A 17,083-nucleotide genomic window follows, 5' to 3' on the forward strand; every position below is an offset into this window, starting at 1 on the left:
TTCCTCCAAACTGTCCCACCTCGGAGACACCATATTGAATAACAGCAAGTATATTCAATGATGCTAAACCTGCTAAAAATATTTCAGTAGTTCTGCCATTTGGAAGACACATGCCCAACAGAGCATGAGTGTATTTGTGTCTATTATGTGTCTATTATATATATATATATATATATATATATATATATATATATATATATGTATGTGTGTGTGTAAAGGCATATTAACTTATCAGTTTTTTAACTGTGGTAGAACACTGACTCACAAGAACCATATTCAGGTTTAGCCCAGTGACATTACAAAAGACAGATAACTAGCTTTCACACAGATACAAGGAAAAATAACAAAAAAATTACTTTAACCAGCCACTTTAATTATATAAGTAGACCAAACAGTTTACTCCAGGAAATTATGCCAAATATATCAGTTTATTAATTAGCGCTGTCAGGGGTCTTCATTGTAAATGCAAACAAATTTAAATAAAGTTTGTTGAAATCAAATGATTTCTTCACATTGTCTCATCTTACAAACACTTCACTTCATACAATTTAATGCACTAAATAAAGTGCAATTTCCACGTTATGATTAGCAGTCTGACATGATATTCAGCTTGTAACGCCTATACAGCAGTCACTAAAATACAGAACATTCAGAAACTGGAATGCTAAACATTGTTATTCAGATTCCTCTCAAGCTCTTGTTTGAATGAATTTATCAAGTAATGCATAACTGACCAAAAAAAAAAAAAAAAGATTTCTCTTGTCAAGCAGTAAATAAACATCTCCTCCTCTTTCCGAAGAAGTCATACTCTCTGTAACAAAAAACACAAATTTCTTAAAATTTGTATGCCATGTGGAATATCAGTACAATGCGTTACAATCTTCTTTCCTTCTTAAAGCATTTATATGGTCTTGAACCCTTTGTTGAAGTTTCCTGCCAATTTGCCAAAATAAAAGGCATTACAGGAGATGCATCCAGCACCTAAATAGCATCCCTACTGTCATAATTAAAATGCACTTTAGCCCCATGTGTGTTACTGTTTTCCCATCACAATAACATTGGCTATTAGTGGAGTGTGATGTAATATACGAAATATCTTATACTGTTCATTTAGCAGCAAACAAAAAGACAACTACATATCTTATTTTTCAATTTTTCCTGATTTTTTTTTTAATTTACATTGTTTCCAATTCACTTTATTCCTCTCTCAATGCAATTTTTTGACATCTGTGTTTTGAATAATTAACAAAGAGGATTAGAATAGCATCACCGATAATAACGGACGTATTATGTGTTTAAGACATGGATGCCAGGAAATTCACCTCGAGAGCTCACGCCGTGTGCTGCGCTTCGGCAGAAGTACTCGGTCATTTACACAACTGATGTGCTGGGATCACATATTGCACCCTGATCTACAGATACCCAAAACTTGCAAATATTAAGCTCAGGCACAACCAAAAATTAAATAATGGTTTAAGAAAATGTAACTTAGGGTTGTATAATGTAAAGTGGCTAACCCAAAAGTGAACACATGATTGGTTCCTTCCCAGTTCCAAAGAACTGGCTATGAACCAATAACAGTTAAGTACTGAAAATGACTAAACCTCTACAGAGCAAACTTCAAGAAATACATACACATTTTTGTGAACCTTTTTCATAAAGAAGACTCAGGCACATACAAATGAAAAAAGTCTTGTGAATCCTCACAGAAGAGGTGAAAAACAGTATACATTGTTATTAAGAGAATTGCTAGCTATAATCAGTTTGATTTCGAATGCCATTTCGATTGTGACATACTTCATTGCACTCTCTCTCTCCTTTCTCCTTCTCTGCTACACAAATGGAAGGTTGTTACTGCAAAAGTGTGAATATCCATTGTATCAGCATTCATCTGTGCCAGACTAAAGCTGACTTCAGAAAATAATGCTGCTGAAGGAGCTAATATGATTGGATGACATTTTATCCTGATGAAGGAAATTCCCTTAAGTAAGTATATCATCTTTACTGGGGACTTTATTTTATATGGTATATCTATGAAAGATATCCAAAGCACTACCAAGAGAAAAAAAATCACATTGGACATTAACCAAGGAAAGTATCCCCACACCAACCTGAGATTAACTACAGGCATTCTGTGACAAGCAAGCACAATCCATGATGTGTCAGGAAAGCATGGGTAAAATGTATATATCAGTACAAAGAAATGCCGGCATTACTAAATCAGTGTAATAAGTAGAGGAAGAAGCAATGCTCCTCACAGAAATTACATGTCACCTGATCAGCAAATTCTCTCACAAAACACACTGAAATAAGGGCATAGAACATGAGGCAGCAAGGGTATACTTCACTGTGCGGAACAATGGGACCTATGCGTCACCTGAAGAACCAGAACTACAGGTTTGGAACGTCACATAACACTAGCTCCTCAATAAGAGGTCACTGTATCAGCAGATTACATTTCCCGCCTTCCATTTCCTGTGTCGCAGACAAATTGTTCGAGCCATTCCAATTTTCCCTCTGAAGACACATGCTTGTCTCACATCTGCAAAACTACAGATGCATGCGGTGCAACATACAAATGTCCGGTGTTGACAGTACTCTCTTCAGTTCTTGGAATCTGGAAATCCTACAGGGAAGTGTGCTTGTTACAAACACATTTCTACATCAAATCAAACTATAAGTACAAAAAGAATCTATAAACACTGAGTACACGCTTTCCAAGTACAATAACTACGAAAAAGTAACTACAAAATCCCCATATGTGGGGAAAAGAATATGGGAAGACTGCTACAGTAATCTCTCTTGTAGATCTACGGTTGTGGGAAAAAACAAACAGAACTTTAGTATTTTCTTTGAAGAAAGTCACCGTAATTAAACTACCGAACAATACTCAATCTTCTTTGGGAGGTAGACTATTACAAGATCTCATGTGTCCTGAAGCACAGCCATGCTAACTCTGTCCTGCTTCTACATTGTGGTTTCACCCTACTATGCTCTGAGAAAGTTCCTGTGGTAGCTTCTAGTATGCACTGTGTAAAAGTATTTGTAAAGTAACCTGCCAAAAATTGCTTATTTATTGCACTTACAGCAAAAAAGCAACACAGTGGACCAGTCCCTTTGGTAACGTCTGTTTAGGTAGACATAAACCTTCCTTCGCTTTCTTGAAAGGGTCAAAAGGACTGCCTGCCTTACCTGAAGGCATAATTTCTCCTGATGTGATTATCCTAGTTATATGCACACATCAAGCACATATAGCAGATGATCCTCTTTATTTTGGTTGGTAAGATAGAAAACGGCAGTTGAATCAACTGCATAAGACAGCATGTTGAGATAACCTTGGGTATGAAGGATGAAGCAGTTTTTTACAGACAGCCATTCATTATAAACAGCTATGTAAGGTGGTTGGCACATAAGGGTTGTTAACTCTGAAGTAAGTCCAAGAAAAGTTCAAAATGTCAACTGTGTCAGCTTGTTCGCACAGATGTATAGTTAATTCCTTCATCAGATACTTCAAATCCCAAGGAGGAGAACAACATGTAGGACATAAATGTGTGACATACTTGGGAAAGACTGTAATAATTCTGCTGTCTAGAGAAACATCTCTATATAAGCATTAATTACAGATGTAGTCTGGTGGAAGAATAAGCTACATTTGTTTAAAATACATGCTTCAGTTACTTGAAAATCCGTGGAACTGGACATTTAATTGGTCTAAGTCTATTATGGCAGTCTTATGACAATTCTTTTACATTTTCACAGGTATGATTATCTTATATTTTGCCTTCTAAGCTTCCCTGAGCATGTTTGACACCTGACTGGAAAAGGAAACAATGTCTATAATTTCCATTCTGTCTTCCAAGCTGAGATATTCAGTGTTTTGAGAAAGGAATGTAGTAATTTTCTAGTGAGTTAGTAAGGCTTTCCGGTGAGAAAGAGTGACGAGGTTTTGTTGGTCAAGAATTAGCTGTAAACATTATGTACGCTCTGTCTTACTTTTCCTTTTTTTAAGCATTTCTGAATCGGTGAAATTGTGAGAAGTCATAAAGTAAGGTTTGAGTACATGGAAATGAGGAAGTATCTCTCCTCTAAGTTGTCTTTTTTAATATATCTCTCTGACCATAAAACCTTCCCCAGTGCGTTTTGATTCCTAACCCCCCCCCCCCCGCCATACTGGCAATCTCATGAAGGAGGGTAACAGATGACCCAAAGGGAATCATCACACAGGCAGCCATAGAAGATGCTTGTGCCCTGTCATTGTGGCAATGATGGTATTTCAGTTAAACCCCACCCCCACTCCTGAAAGCTGAAATGAGCACCTGTGTCACCACAGAGTGGACTACACCATTCTAATACAAGTGAGTGCTTCAACCCTCAAGCTATGAGAGCTAATGTGACTGGTTTAGGATCATCACGTCTGTGTCATCAGTCCTGAAATTGTTTAGTGCAACTGGCCGACCAGAAGCAACCTCTCCCCTCATCCCTCTTGGTTGGGCAAGCTGGTGCAGACTGCTCACTCCCATTCATCCCTCTACTGGCTCTTCCAGAGCTTGAGCTGCTAATCAAGCTAGAGCCGTATAGATTACAATTGGGGCTTCAGCTCTCTAAGTCACAGAATTGGGCCTCTTCTCCAAACTGCCTAGTGATTAAAAGAGTAAATAGGACACAAGGACCAATCAAACTGGAAAAAACAGAAAGAAAAACTTAGCAAAACCTCTTATAAAAGAGGGTGTGACTTTATTGGCCTGAATTTGTCCATTAATTGACTTTAAAAGAAATAAGTCAAGGGCATTCAGAATCACCATATAGCTGAAACACCTGGTGTCCTTAAAGGGGTGATTTGCATTTATCCCATAATCTTGTTTTAAGGAATCACACAGTGAAAACTCTAGCTTGGCTAGATTTTTCTTGCTGTTTTTTTTGCGTCAAACTGTCTAGTGAGGAATCAGGAAGCAGAACAAGTGCAGGCGATTGATGTGTGGCATACAGTCATTTCTTTCATGCCTTATATCTGAACATTGCCTTGAAAAGTCTATGCACCTAGTCTCTGTCTGTTGAGGGAATCTGTTAATTGATTCTACAGGTCTGGGAGATTTCCTTTAGAGAGCTGTAGACTGTCCTAAATGGCCCGCTGTCAGAACAAAAGTATCTGTTCTTAAGGTTAGAAATACATGGTCCTCCCTGCCAGATAACAATTGTGCTGTGTGCACTCATTTGATGAAGAATGACTGACACTGAAGATTCTCTATGAAACAAAATGGCCAATAAAAAAAGAGTATCCATCTCTGACCCAGTAAAGACAACCCATGAGATGGAACCCCAGAGAGCTACTCGTAACTTATGTTGACTCCCAGGTGTTCCACTATGAAATGATGCAAGCAAAGGCTACTACCAGCAAATCTTTTGATGCAGCCACCAGAAGCCAATCAAGGAGGTAAGAAGACAGAAGACCTTCCATTTCCTGAAAGTTATCCACCACAAGGGCAGGAGACCTCAAGGAACATGATGTGCAGAAAGGAGAGACCAAATGGAAACGATATAGTGAAGTTGAAGTCCATCCTGAGCAAACTGAAGGAATCTTTGTAAACTCCAGACAGTAATATGCCAGAAGAAATACATCAAGCTCATCAACACCATCAAGGGAAATCTTCCTGGACAGTAGGTATTTGGAACCTGACATTCTGGAAGGGCCCTCTGGCACTGCTAAAGTGTTAGAAAGGAGAGCAGCTTTTCCCCCCTTTGGAGCATGATAAAGGCAGAAAACAGTCCTATAGCCTTCTCTAAAGGAGGGACAAGATGTACGGCTTGTTTGAGAAATAGAATCTTGGCATGTTCCAGCAGCTCTGAGAGATTTCTGGGTGCTAGCGAAGATCTCTTTCTTGCAGTGTACCCCAAGGTTTTAAAGCATGGCTATTTGTGGCAAAGGCTGGAACCCACAAATATGTAATAGTGGTTCTAAATGCTGGAGGAAACTCAGAGAACCAGCCATCCATAGGCAGACCTGCAGGTTAGTCAGGACTACCCAGATGAAGCCATCTTCCTGAAAGACTTCATAAGTAGGTATAGCAGATGATCACTCATTAGCAGAGGGAACACCCAATGCCTTATGTATGGTGATAACTGCTGTCAGTGGCAAATTAAAAAGGAGAAGCACCTGCCTGCAGTATAACCCATGTCAGTGTACATCCTGGCTTGAATTCTGTTAACAGGAGGAACACATTATGAGTTACAGAGTTACATGAGTTACTAAGTTAGAGAGTGAAGGAGGTGAGTGCACTGTCCAAGCCTGGAGTAGAATTCCAGTGTACAATGTGTGCCAGCAGATGTTTGCACCACTAACACAGGCACTGAAAAAAATTTCTGAACTGTGCTGAGATGGGGATATCAGAAGAGGAAATACGAAAAGTTAACCAATGCAGATGGCTTTCAGAGTTAGACCTATTAATAAGGAATGACCTAAGTAGTGTCACAGCTAACTATTAAAACAATGGAAATGCAGCAGTTCTTCACTTCTAAGTGACCCTATCAGAACAGAAAACAAGATATAATCTGAGTGAATTACCTTATTTATTTATTTATAATTGTTTACCAGGGTACTGCACTGGTCTCAGTGGACCATTTGCAGCCACAGCCCAGGTATTCATCCTTCAGCATGAAAGAACTGGTAGTAAGAAAAAAAATTGGCTAGATTCAATAAAGCCTACACTAAGTGTACACAATATGTATTCAAGAACATTTGTATCACTTTTTTGTGCTTTCTAGTCTCTCAGAAAGATTACACTAAGTGTACATGTAGTCTACACTTTGTAGTAACCTTTATGAATCCCTGTCAATATCAGTAGGAAAACTAAAATTAGGAGGAAGAAAATTCATAGGTGTGCACTAGGTTAATGGCCCTGGAGCCTTTACAAACCTAGCCCATAGGATTATCCTGGCATTGTGCCACCTGACCTTAGTTCCCAGTGCCTCAGTCAAGTAAAGTCACTGGAGTGATCCCCGCGGTGAATTTTCTATTTCCCATCCACTCATCTAGATTTCTCTTGAAGAGGGCCAGTGAGGTGCTCTGCTTGACATGTATGGGAAATCTATTCCATAGCATGGGCAGTCTCTGGGTTATGAACCTGTCCCTCCAGCATGTTCTGTTTATTGTGGTAATGAGGCTGAGGTCTCTAGAGTGTGTGGTGCGGAGGGATTTCTTTAGATGTAGCATTTCTAACAGAGCAGGGTCAGACATGCATTTGTAAGTCAAGCAGAGATCGCCTCTAAGTAGGCAATATGAGACAGAGAATAGTTAGGATTTTTTTTAGTCTGTCCATATAGGACAAAGGTTTAAGGCCTTGGATCCTCTTTGTGAGGTACTTTTGCAGCCTCTCCAGTTGTTGCAGGTGTTTAGTGAGGTACATGCCAAATGGGACATTGTACTCAATGACTGGCCTAATGAGGGAAGAGTAGAGGGAGACAATGACCTCTTTCTTCCTGGATGCAAAACTCTTAGTAATGAGATGTGCCACACAGAAAGATTTTCTAACCACAGTGGCAATGTGGTGGTCAAAAGAGAGATAGTTGTCAACCTGTGTTCCCAGATCTCTTATAATGCCTTCTGTGCTCAGTGGACTATCATCGATGTGGTAATTCACGGGAACCGGGTTTTTCCCAAAGGTGTAAGTTCACTCAGAATGGTGTATACTTAGTGTAGGACTTAGTGAATCCACGGGAATTTTTTTGTGCAAATTAATTTATAGAAGGTGTCCATACTAACAAAATATCTCAGTTTTAAGTGATGGCTATTAAAAAAAATCTCAAATAGACAAAATTTAAAGTCTCAAAATTGGGATGGCTTAAAAGTGCGGTCAAGGTTCAGGTCCTACAGCATTATGGCAAGTTTGATCAATAGTCTAAGATGGGTCTACTTGGTCTGACTGATGCTGAACAGACTGAACACACTGTCTTACTGCACCATATAACAAATTATATAAACAGATGGTATAAAAAAGAGTTTTAAAGTCCTTTTGTAGGAGGTATGGCTCCCCTGCACTATCCAGTGTAGGGGCTCTGACCTTACACACCTGACCTCTACTTATACTACCTCAAAGATCACAGCACCATGGAAAAAGGGGTTTTATTTTTACTTTTCTTTGATTCAGTGAGATCTTAAAAGTAGTAAATTTACTGACTAGGATTATGGGGCAGAGTTCTCATATATGGGAGTGTAGTCCCCCTGAAAAAGCATCTCCATTGAGAAGTACACTTGTTTAATACACCACGACAGTTTATTATGCAGTGGTAAGGTCATCTGAAATAAAAAGTAGGTGGCATTTTAAACTTCTAGTCTAACAAAGCAAACCAACCCATTTAAGATGCAGGGCCACTGACCCTGACCACAGCAGTGAAAGGGTGGGTCTTAGGGCATTGGTTTATCTTTATATGAACATTGGTTATAACAGCTATGTCATAACTCTAATGCTATGGCCCTTATGGACCCGGAGCTGAAAATTATAAGGGGGCCATTTATCTGGCACAAAAACAACACATAATTTCTGACTAAACTGGGAGTAGGAACAGAAGGGCCTACTTCAGACATGTAGGCCTGCAGCTCAGGTCCAACAACCCCTTGTTAATCCAGCCCTGTCCAAGTTAGATAAAAAGTACAGCAATACAGCCTGATAAGATGCAGAAGAAACATGACCAGAACTGGAAAATGCAGTCTGTACTTAGCACCCTATGACTCTGTCAGTTATTTTTTGGATTCAGTTCAAACGCTGCAAGTTTTACAGAAAGAAAATTAAACTTGGCCCCCGGTATGTGAGACTTAATCATGAAAGTGAAGAACTTTTTTAATTCTACATAATGCCTGTATTAAACAACAATCCAGGTACAGTAGAGTCTCGATTATCCGAACTAATTGGGACCTAGGGTAATTCGGATAATCAAATTGTTCAGATAATCAAACATATAATTGAACCTGATAAAAACCTCTAAAATTTTTTTTTGCATACAGGAATACCCTGTTCAACCATTCAGTGATTCCAATGGACAATAAAGAATATTTTTCATACATTTGCAGGCTACAAGATCTAAAAACATGCTCAAGCAAATACATATAATGTTTACATATTCAGACTATGATTTTTCCAACCCGAAAACTTTGGAAGGCTGGTTCTCATAACTGACGTTTCTGATAATCGACGTTTGGATAACTGACTCTCTACATTAACAGTAAATGTGAATTCCTCACAGTTTAAGATGGGTAAAGACTTTGATCACAGTAGAAAGACAATGCCAAAAGTATACTGATAGACAGAGTTTCCTACTTTGAATCAGAGCTGCCTGTGAGCCTTGTGAATGAGGATATTTATGCACACTTCCTTCATATCCAGGGTGATGAAGAAGGCATCTTTTATTAATAGTAGGAAGTGAATGTCTATAGACCTAGAATTTTACATTTTCTTCATTGCTGATTTGCTTAAAGCTGACAAATCAAGCAGGGGCCTCCATCAGTTCTTCTCCTTTTTTACACAAACAACCCTGTCGGGAGATTTCATGAATTTTTTGGCAGTCTAACAACTGAATTTTTAGTGGAAAGTACTTGATACATGTATATATGTGCACACACACACACACACACACACACACACACACACACACACACACACACACACACACATGGTATACAAGAGTTGTCTCTGAATGGAGGAAATGAAGTAAACTCTGCAGTGTAACACTGCATTCTTGAACAGGGAAATGTTACACCCCTGCACTATGGCTTCCAGCTGGGGGAAGAAAGGCGTTATGGGGACTCCACCATATATTCTCTACGGTTAGGTGCTGTTGATGAAAGGACGGGTCTGCCCTTGTGATGTTTAGTATACCTAGTTTCTGAACCTTTCTGAAACTGTCTATGCTACCTGTGTCTTCTATAAAAGTACCACGCCTCAAGATAGTTCATAGAACACCTAAGGATATGAGGGTGGAGCAAGTGCTTCACTGAGTGTACTGTGTTTCCCTTTTCTTCAAACTATTTGATAATCTCCTAAGAAAACATTCTGGCCCTAAGCCCAGGCTAGATGTTAAGTACATCTTACATTAATTCACCTAAGTATGTATGTATGTTAGCCTTTCGTCCCATCCTTCAGCATTATGAATCTAAAGTGTGTGTGCACGTTAGAGTGAATAGGTTAAAGAATATACAGAGTTGATAAATCAATCTACCTAATGATTTATTTACTGTGGTTGTACTGCACTCAAAAGTCTTGATCTTTATACAATTTAAGTTTTTACTTAAACTGTAAATGCTCAGGCCGTTTACTTTATTCTCTGTGTACTGTGAAAGAAATCATGCTATCTGCTTCATGTTATCTCTTGTACACAGGTGTTACTTGTAAAGGAAACAGCAAGTCATCTGTATTGCAGCTGGTGCGTTCTTTAGTGAACAAAAATGTGCATAAAGGTCCCAGGTCATATTTAAAAGAAAACACACAAGTCTGGCGAGTAAAAAACATTGAAAAGAGCCTGTTTTTCTATACTGTGGATGAAGAATGTTTATACTGCCAAGCTATGTGTTAGCAGATTCAGTGCATATAATTACTACCAGATTTTTTTAATAATAGCTTTACTTCATTTCTGTTTATGGATACTTTGGTGAATACATACTGAAGTACAGATCTTATATAATCAGAATCTCCAGTGTCTGCTTGGCATCACCATCAAATGGATTAACAAGAAAAAGAAATACTGCAGACAGATTGCTACTAAAGTCAGAAGGTGAAAATCATTGTAAACAAGAAAGTCCCTCTTGCAAGCTGATGTGCTTTTTGGCTGTCCTGAGTTATTTTGTGTGAACGTTTGTTTAAATAATCAGTTTATGCTTGTGCAGCTACTTAGCTGCTCTTTGCAGAGGGACAAAATCAATGCTGTCAGAATAGATTACAAGAAAACTTTTTCCCAGTGCAAAGCACTTAAATTCGGGTTCAGTGGTTTTATAAGTAGGATTTAGGCCCACTTTTTTTCAAGGTTCTGTTTGCCCCCATGCCTTTCTCCCATCAAGCCTTCCCAGACTGAACTTGAGCTCCATTCATTCCACCATAGTTGGTATTCCCAACAGTGGGGTGACATCTGTCCAGAAGGGCCATCATTGCTGCAGCCTTTAGGATGCTTTGTTCTCTCCACATCATCCCAGCAATGATAGTCGTTTGTTATGACCCTAACCCTGCCACTGGCAGCTAACTGTCTGATGTGAGCACCTGCCACCACAGGGGTATCTTATACCCTCCTACCCCTCCTCCATGTACACCCCACGCACACACACACACCCATGAGAGTTAGCGCCATTTGTTTGGTATTGCAAAACCCACACCCTCCTAGTCCATGGCCACTGATGTCACACAAGCTGACAAATGGCCAACTGGGCATCACTGTGTCCCTTCACCTCACAATGGATAAGCCAGTGTAAACCAATCCTACCTTCCACTGTTTGACTCTTCCAAGTGTCTATTAAAACTCAGGTCATTTGCGTCAAGGTCAGGGCTTCACCTTCTCAAGCCTCAGAGCTGGGAAGGCTCAGTCCTGTTTAAGTGAAAATTCATGAAAGGGATGTGGCATTAGGGTAAGTATGGGAAAAATTTAAAAAAATTAATTTTGAGTTTCAAAAATAATTTTTCTTCCTGTTTCTATTATTATACTGGCTGCTGTTAAAACATAACAATTCTATATTTCTCTAGAAACACGAAATCTAAGAAAAAGTTTTGATACACTGAATTTTTGTGAAGTAGGGTCCTTCATAGGTTCATAGGTTCATACTAGGCTATCTGCCCAAGGGCATTTATAAGCCTAGCCCATAGTTATGTGGCTTTCACACAGTTTGAATAGTGACACTGAAGTCCCTGGGGTATATCTGCAATCTCCCATCCATTGGTCAGATTCCTTCTGAACACACCAGAGAGAGGTGCTCCTCACATGTACCGACCGTTTTTTTTCCAGCATAGGAAGTCTCTCTGTGATGAATCTGTCCCTCCAGCACACTATTATAATAACCTGTCAAAGTTAGGTTTAAGTCTCCTGTGGTTCTGAGGGATCTAGATTTTTTGAGGTGAAGCATATTCATCAAATATTCATATTATAATACTCTCGTAAGAAGTACACATTTATTGCTCCTTCAGAAAAATATAAATGTTCTGCGATCAACCCTACTAAGTATGATCAACAAAACATCAGAATCAACTATGAACAGCAGTTGTCCTTAAAATATATAAAAAAGAAACAAAGTTTATGCAGTGGAAGAAGGCACTTCTTCCCTGCACCACCCCCCCAAATTCCACACCCCTGCTTTTTATATACAGGAACTATGAAACTGCTGCACCTTAGGAAGAGAAAGCCCCAGGATATTGCAATCTCTGTTTTCCAGTGCAAAACCTGGTGTTCACACATTAATGATCAAATATAGTGTAAATTATTAATGTGTCAGAAACAAGCCTGTTAATCCCGCAATTACCTGCCGAATCTAGGTTCATAGTTTCTTAAGGAAGTTAATGACTGTCCTTCTTACTGTAAGGAAAATCTTATTCCATGTTTGTGGAATGTGCTGTGTAACATACCACTTATTTACTACTGATGTCATACTAGTGATCAGTCAATTATATTTTTAGTATTAGTTTTATCTTCCTCAGTTGTGCATTTGTTTATTTATTTGCTTACTTATTATTTGTTGTGAGAGTAGGCCCTTTTCAGCCATGATCCACATTCATGAACAGAGGCACAGGCTTTCAAACAAAACCAGATCAGACATTACAGACCAGACATTACAGACCAATCAGACATCACCACAGACCATACTATATGAAACTGAATATGGCAGTTCCAGAAACCTTTCTAAATATTTTATGCTTATAACCACTCATTTATTCAAAAGCCACAAAATGTAGCATAACGGGTAATATCAAGCTAAAACTGCAGTGATCTACTTGGAGGACTTATACATGCCATGTCATATTTTTTATTCATGTTTGTTAAATGTTTTATTTGAACCTGACCTTTGTGTGCCTTAAGGAGGCTGCTGCCTCATCACTCACTTCGCCTGCAACCAAACATTAACTAACAAAAAAAAGGGGGAACAAGAAGAGAAAGTCATGTGACCTACATGTGTAAAAAAAAAAATTTCCCCCTCATTTTAAGGGCCTAGCCTTGCCAGTGCAGTGACTGACAAGTATTTTCTCTTCTTTCAAAGTAAAACCTCCTGAATTGAATCTCATGTACCTTATTTGTAGAAGTCCCTTATCCCTATGGAACATTATTCAGAAATACACTCTCTAGAATAACATTTCATTCTGCTGAAGTCCAGGTTTGCAAGAGGAATCTATATCTGTGTTACTGCAAGTACTTGCATTATAAGCTGAAACAAACTCATTCAAAGATTCAAAGAAACTTTATTGATATTTAGGACTACACAAGTGCATCCTAATTAAAATTACAAATGTCAGCTCACGAGAGAATTGCGGTGCAAATAACGTAAGAGTACAGCAGTATCACAGAATAACAAAGAAAATAACCTTCTATGCGGTGGTGGTGCTGCGGTAGCGTTGTCGCCTCACAGTTAGACGTTGCCCGTTCGATTCTCACGTCTTCTGTGGGGCGACATGCGTGAATGGCCGTTCCTTCATTGAAGGTTGTGCGTTAGGCCCGGTAAGCCAGCACGTAATAACCTACTGCCAATCATTAGCGGACCGGAGTTCCGCTGTGGCGACCCCTAACCGGGAAAAGCCGAAAGACACAAACAAACAAGCCTGGAGCTTTATTATTTTTACTCCCTTTTATTGTGTCTAATTTCTTTGTAGGATATGGGTGCTTGCAGATCTAGTTTTAATTTTTCTGGTATTTTTTTATATTAGAACATTTTTCATCTAGATTTAATTGATCCATATGTATATTTTCTTTTTGGAAATGTTCCATATAGTGATTTCTATAGGCATCAAGAATGTCTCCTATATCCGAGATATTTTCCCTTTCTTTTCACGGAAAATACTTTTAATGTTATTAGCTTTTGATTGTATTTTGATTACTATTACTGTGGCTAGATTATGTAGATATTTGGGAGAAGTGGCCACGGTATTAATTTTTAGTTTTTCAAAAGCTAAACTGGTTTTATGTGTTAGAATTTTGTTGTATTTATTGTTTAATACTTCTACTTTTTTTTCATCTCCAAAGGATTTTGATTTTTTTCAGCTTTTACTGACAAATGTTTGGATTGTAGATCTAATAATTCAGAATCCCATTCTCTGATATTTTTTTTTTAATACCAAGTTAGGGTTTTACCACATATGTAAGCTTTTAATGAGTCATATATCATTATTTTATTTATCTCTGTGGTGTAATTAATATCTAAGAAGATCTGTAACTCAGATAATAACCAGGGTTTGAACTCTTTATAGGTTCATAGGTTAGTACTAAGCTAACTGCCCTTGCGAGCCATTTTAAGCCTAGCCAATTATCCCTTGTGAGACTCAAACACTGCACCTTGTGTTTGCAAGGCAAACACCTTAACCATTAGGCCACCCTCCCAACCCCATATTAATTTTAGTTATATATGCTGGAATTCTGGAGTTAAAGATTAATGGTTTGTACCCATTCTGAAGTTTTAGTATCAATGAATTGTGGTCTGAAAAGGGGCAGGCACTGACTGAGAAATTAATGATTATAAGTCATGGGCAGCAAATAATTTATCTGTTCTAGTTTGGGTACCAAATCTGTGATCTTGATGGGAAAACAACAAAGATTTATCTTCTTTAAATTTGAAAGTATCTACAAGATGAAATGATTCTACCCACTTGTTTAAAGCTTTTGATACAGCAGATGTACACAGCAGTCTTTTATTTGTAGTTCCAGAAATATCAAATATACAGTTAAAATCTCCTCCTAATATTAAATTGGCTTTATAATTATTGGAAATGAAATACAAGTGTTTTTTAACAGTTCCTGATCTAATGCCTGGGAACCATTATAGATTGGCTAGGGTCCACATTCGGTTATTATATTTAACTATTACTAATGCCATGATGCCTTCTTTATCTTCAAACTTATAAATGATTTCTGGGTTAATCACATTTGTTTTCCATAAAATTGTTACCCCTTTTGTCTTTGTCTTATAAGTGGATTGTGCCAATATCACACATTCCTTAGGATTCCATTTGTAATTGTCATTTGTTTTGAAATTAGTTTCTTGAAGGAAGACAATTGGTGCTTTGTTCAGTTTTAAATATTTCAGTAGATTTGATCTTTTGCTAGGATTGTTTAAGCCATTGGTATTTAAAGATAATAAAGTTAAATCCATCTTAGGTTATTTAGACTATGTATTTTTTGTTTTATAGTGACTATTAAAGATTTTCCTCTGATAATTATAAAGTATATGTTTGAGCTTTTAAAGGAAATTATCAGTTTTATACTTTTGAGTGTTTACCAATAAAGTAATGTTTTGGTCAGGCATACTAAAAATGTTTTTTGCGAAATAACACATTTAAATTAATAAATGTTAACAAAACTAAGATCTGCACTAGCCATGGAATGAAAATCATTCCTAATTTGATGGATAAACCTAAATCGATCAGATTATCACTCATACCTTGACAATCCAGAACATCTGACCACCATAAATTGAATTACTATATGAGGAATATTTGTAATAGAAATAAGCAATATTTATATTATTCTGAACAGATATAGTACTATTGTAGATTAGACAGAATTCTAATACAATATAAATGTCTACTTATTGTATAAGCAATTAATATTTACATGAAAGATAGATGACAAGTAATTCAATCATAATAAAGTAGGATGTATCATATATAAAACCTCAGTAAAAGATTATAGCACACAGATATTTAACATATTCACCCTTATTGATGAAGTCTTTCAAAACGTATTACTTAATATAAACAGATGGTAATAATATTTATACCTAATATTTATAATACAATGTATTTTACTGGATATGTCAGAAGTTATATTTCATTGCTTACCAGCATTTAAGTAATCACTTTGTTTGTTGCTAACTTACTTAAAGCATCAAGTTTGTTTTATGTAAACATTGATGAAAGTTAGTGCATTTTAATTATCAGTGCATCCCTCTTCCCCCCATTTCCTACACATAAGGATTTTCATATCTGTCATTTCATATTATAAAATTAGTGAAATTATAGGTTAAAAACAACAAATTCACTTATTGTGATTAATGATTACAAGTTCCCTTTCCATATTCATAAATTGCCATTTTATAGCATATACTGAAAGTTTTTAGATTTAAATGACAACATTTGATTTTGTATAATCAGCAAAGGTTAAACTGAGTGATTATTGTCAATTTAATACTATTTGTTCAGAATGTGATTGTTACATTCTGTGACATTCCTAGTTCAGGCTTCTATTGTTTCTCTTGAACAACTTTGTCAGTTTGATGTCATGTATAAAACATAAGTTACCTTGGTAACAGCTTAAGTATTATATATGGTCACGATGTGTTACAAAACCACAATTCAAGTTAAAGCAACTATATGACTTGTTATGCACTTCAGGCTTCTATTGTTTCTCTTGAACAACTTTGTCAGTTTGATGTCATGTATAAAAATAAGTTACCTTGGTAACAGCTTAAGTATTATATATGGTCACGATGTGTTACAAAACCACAATTCAAGTTAAAGCAACTATATGACTTGTTACGCACATTTACCTATATGAGAAAATCATCATGCTTCCCCTTGATGTTCAATATAGTGTATGTCACTTATGATAAGTTAAGACAGTAGTGTTATTATACACAAGCCCATGTTATTAAATCCTGTCTGTAATATCTAAATTCAGCAGACTGCTTCATCTTATATGATGCTTATATATTTTATGTCTAGATTTACTAAAATCATACATTACATAACTATTGTGTGCTTTTTTTATCAAGAAAAAACTTAATGTGCTAAACAAAGTGTTGGGAGACCATCAATATGTGTACATGTGGTTTAAAACAGCCCTTTTATTATATGTATTTTTTTAAAACCAAAAATGTCATTGCCGAGAATCATCTCGGAGGCTCCTCAGAGCCGTTAAG

At 37.2% G+C, this 17,083-nt stretch overlaps 1 protein-coding gene across 9 annotated transcripts in view; it reads right to left on the minus strand.

Moving 5' to 3' along the window:
* Positions 1 to 17,083, minus strand: part of NFIB (nuclear factor I B) — a 923,658-nt gene that overhangs the window by 155,251 nt on the left and 751,324 nt on the right. The window lies entirely within an intron of this gene.

This window comes from Protopterus annectens, chromosome 2.part0 (genome assembly GCF_019279795.1).
Source record: "Protopterus annectens isolate FY-2018-M chromosome 2.part0, PAN1.0, whole genome shotgun sequence".
Lineage (NCBI taxonomy): Eukaryota > Metazoa > Chordata > Ceratodontiformes > Protopteridae > Protopterus > Protopterus annectens.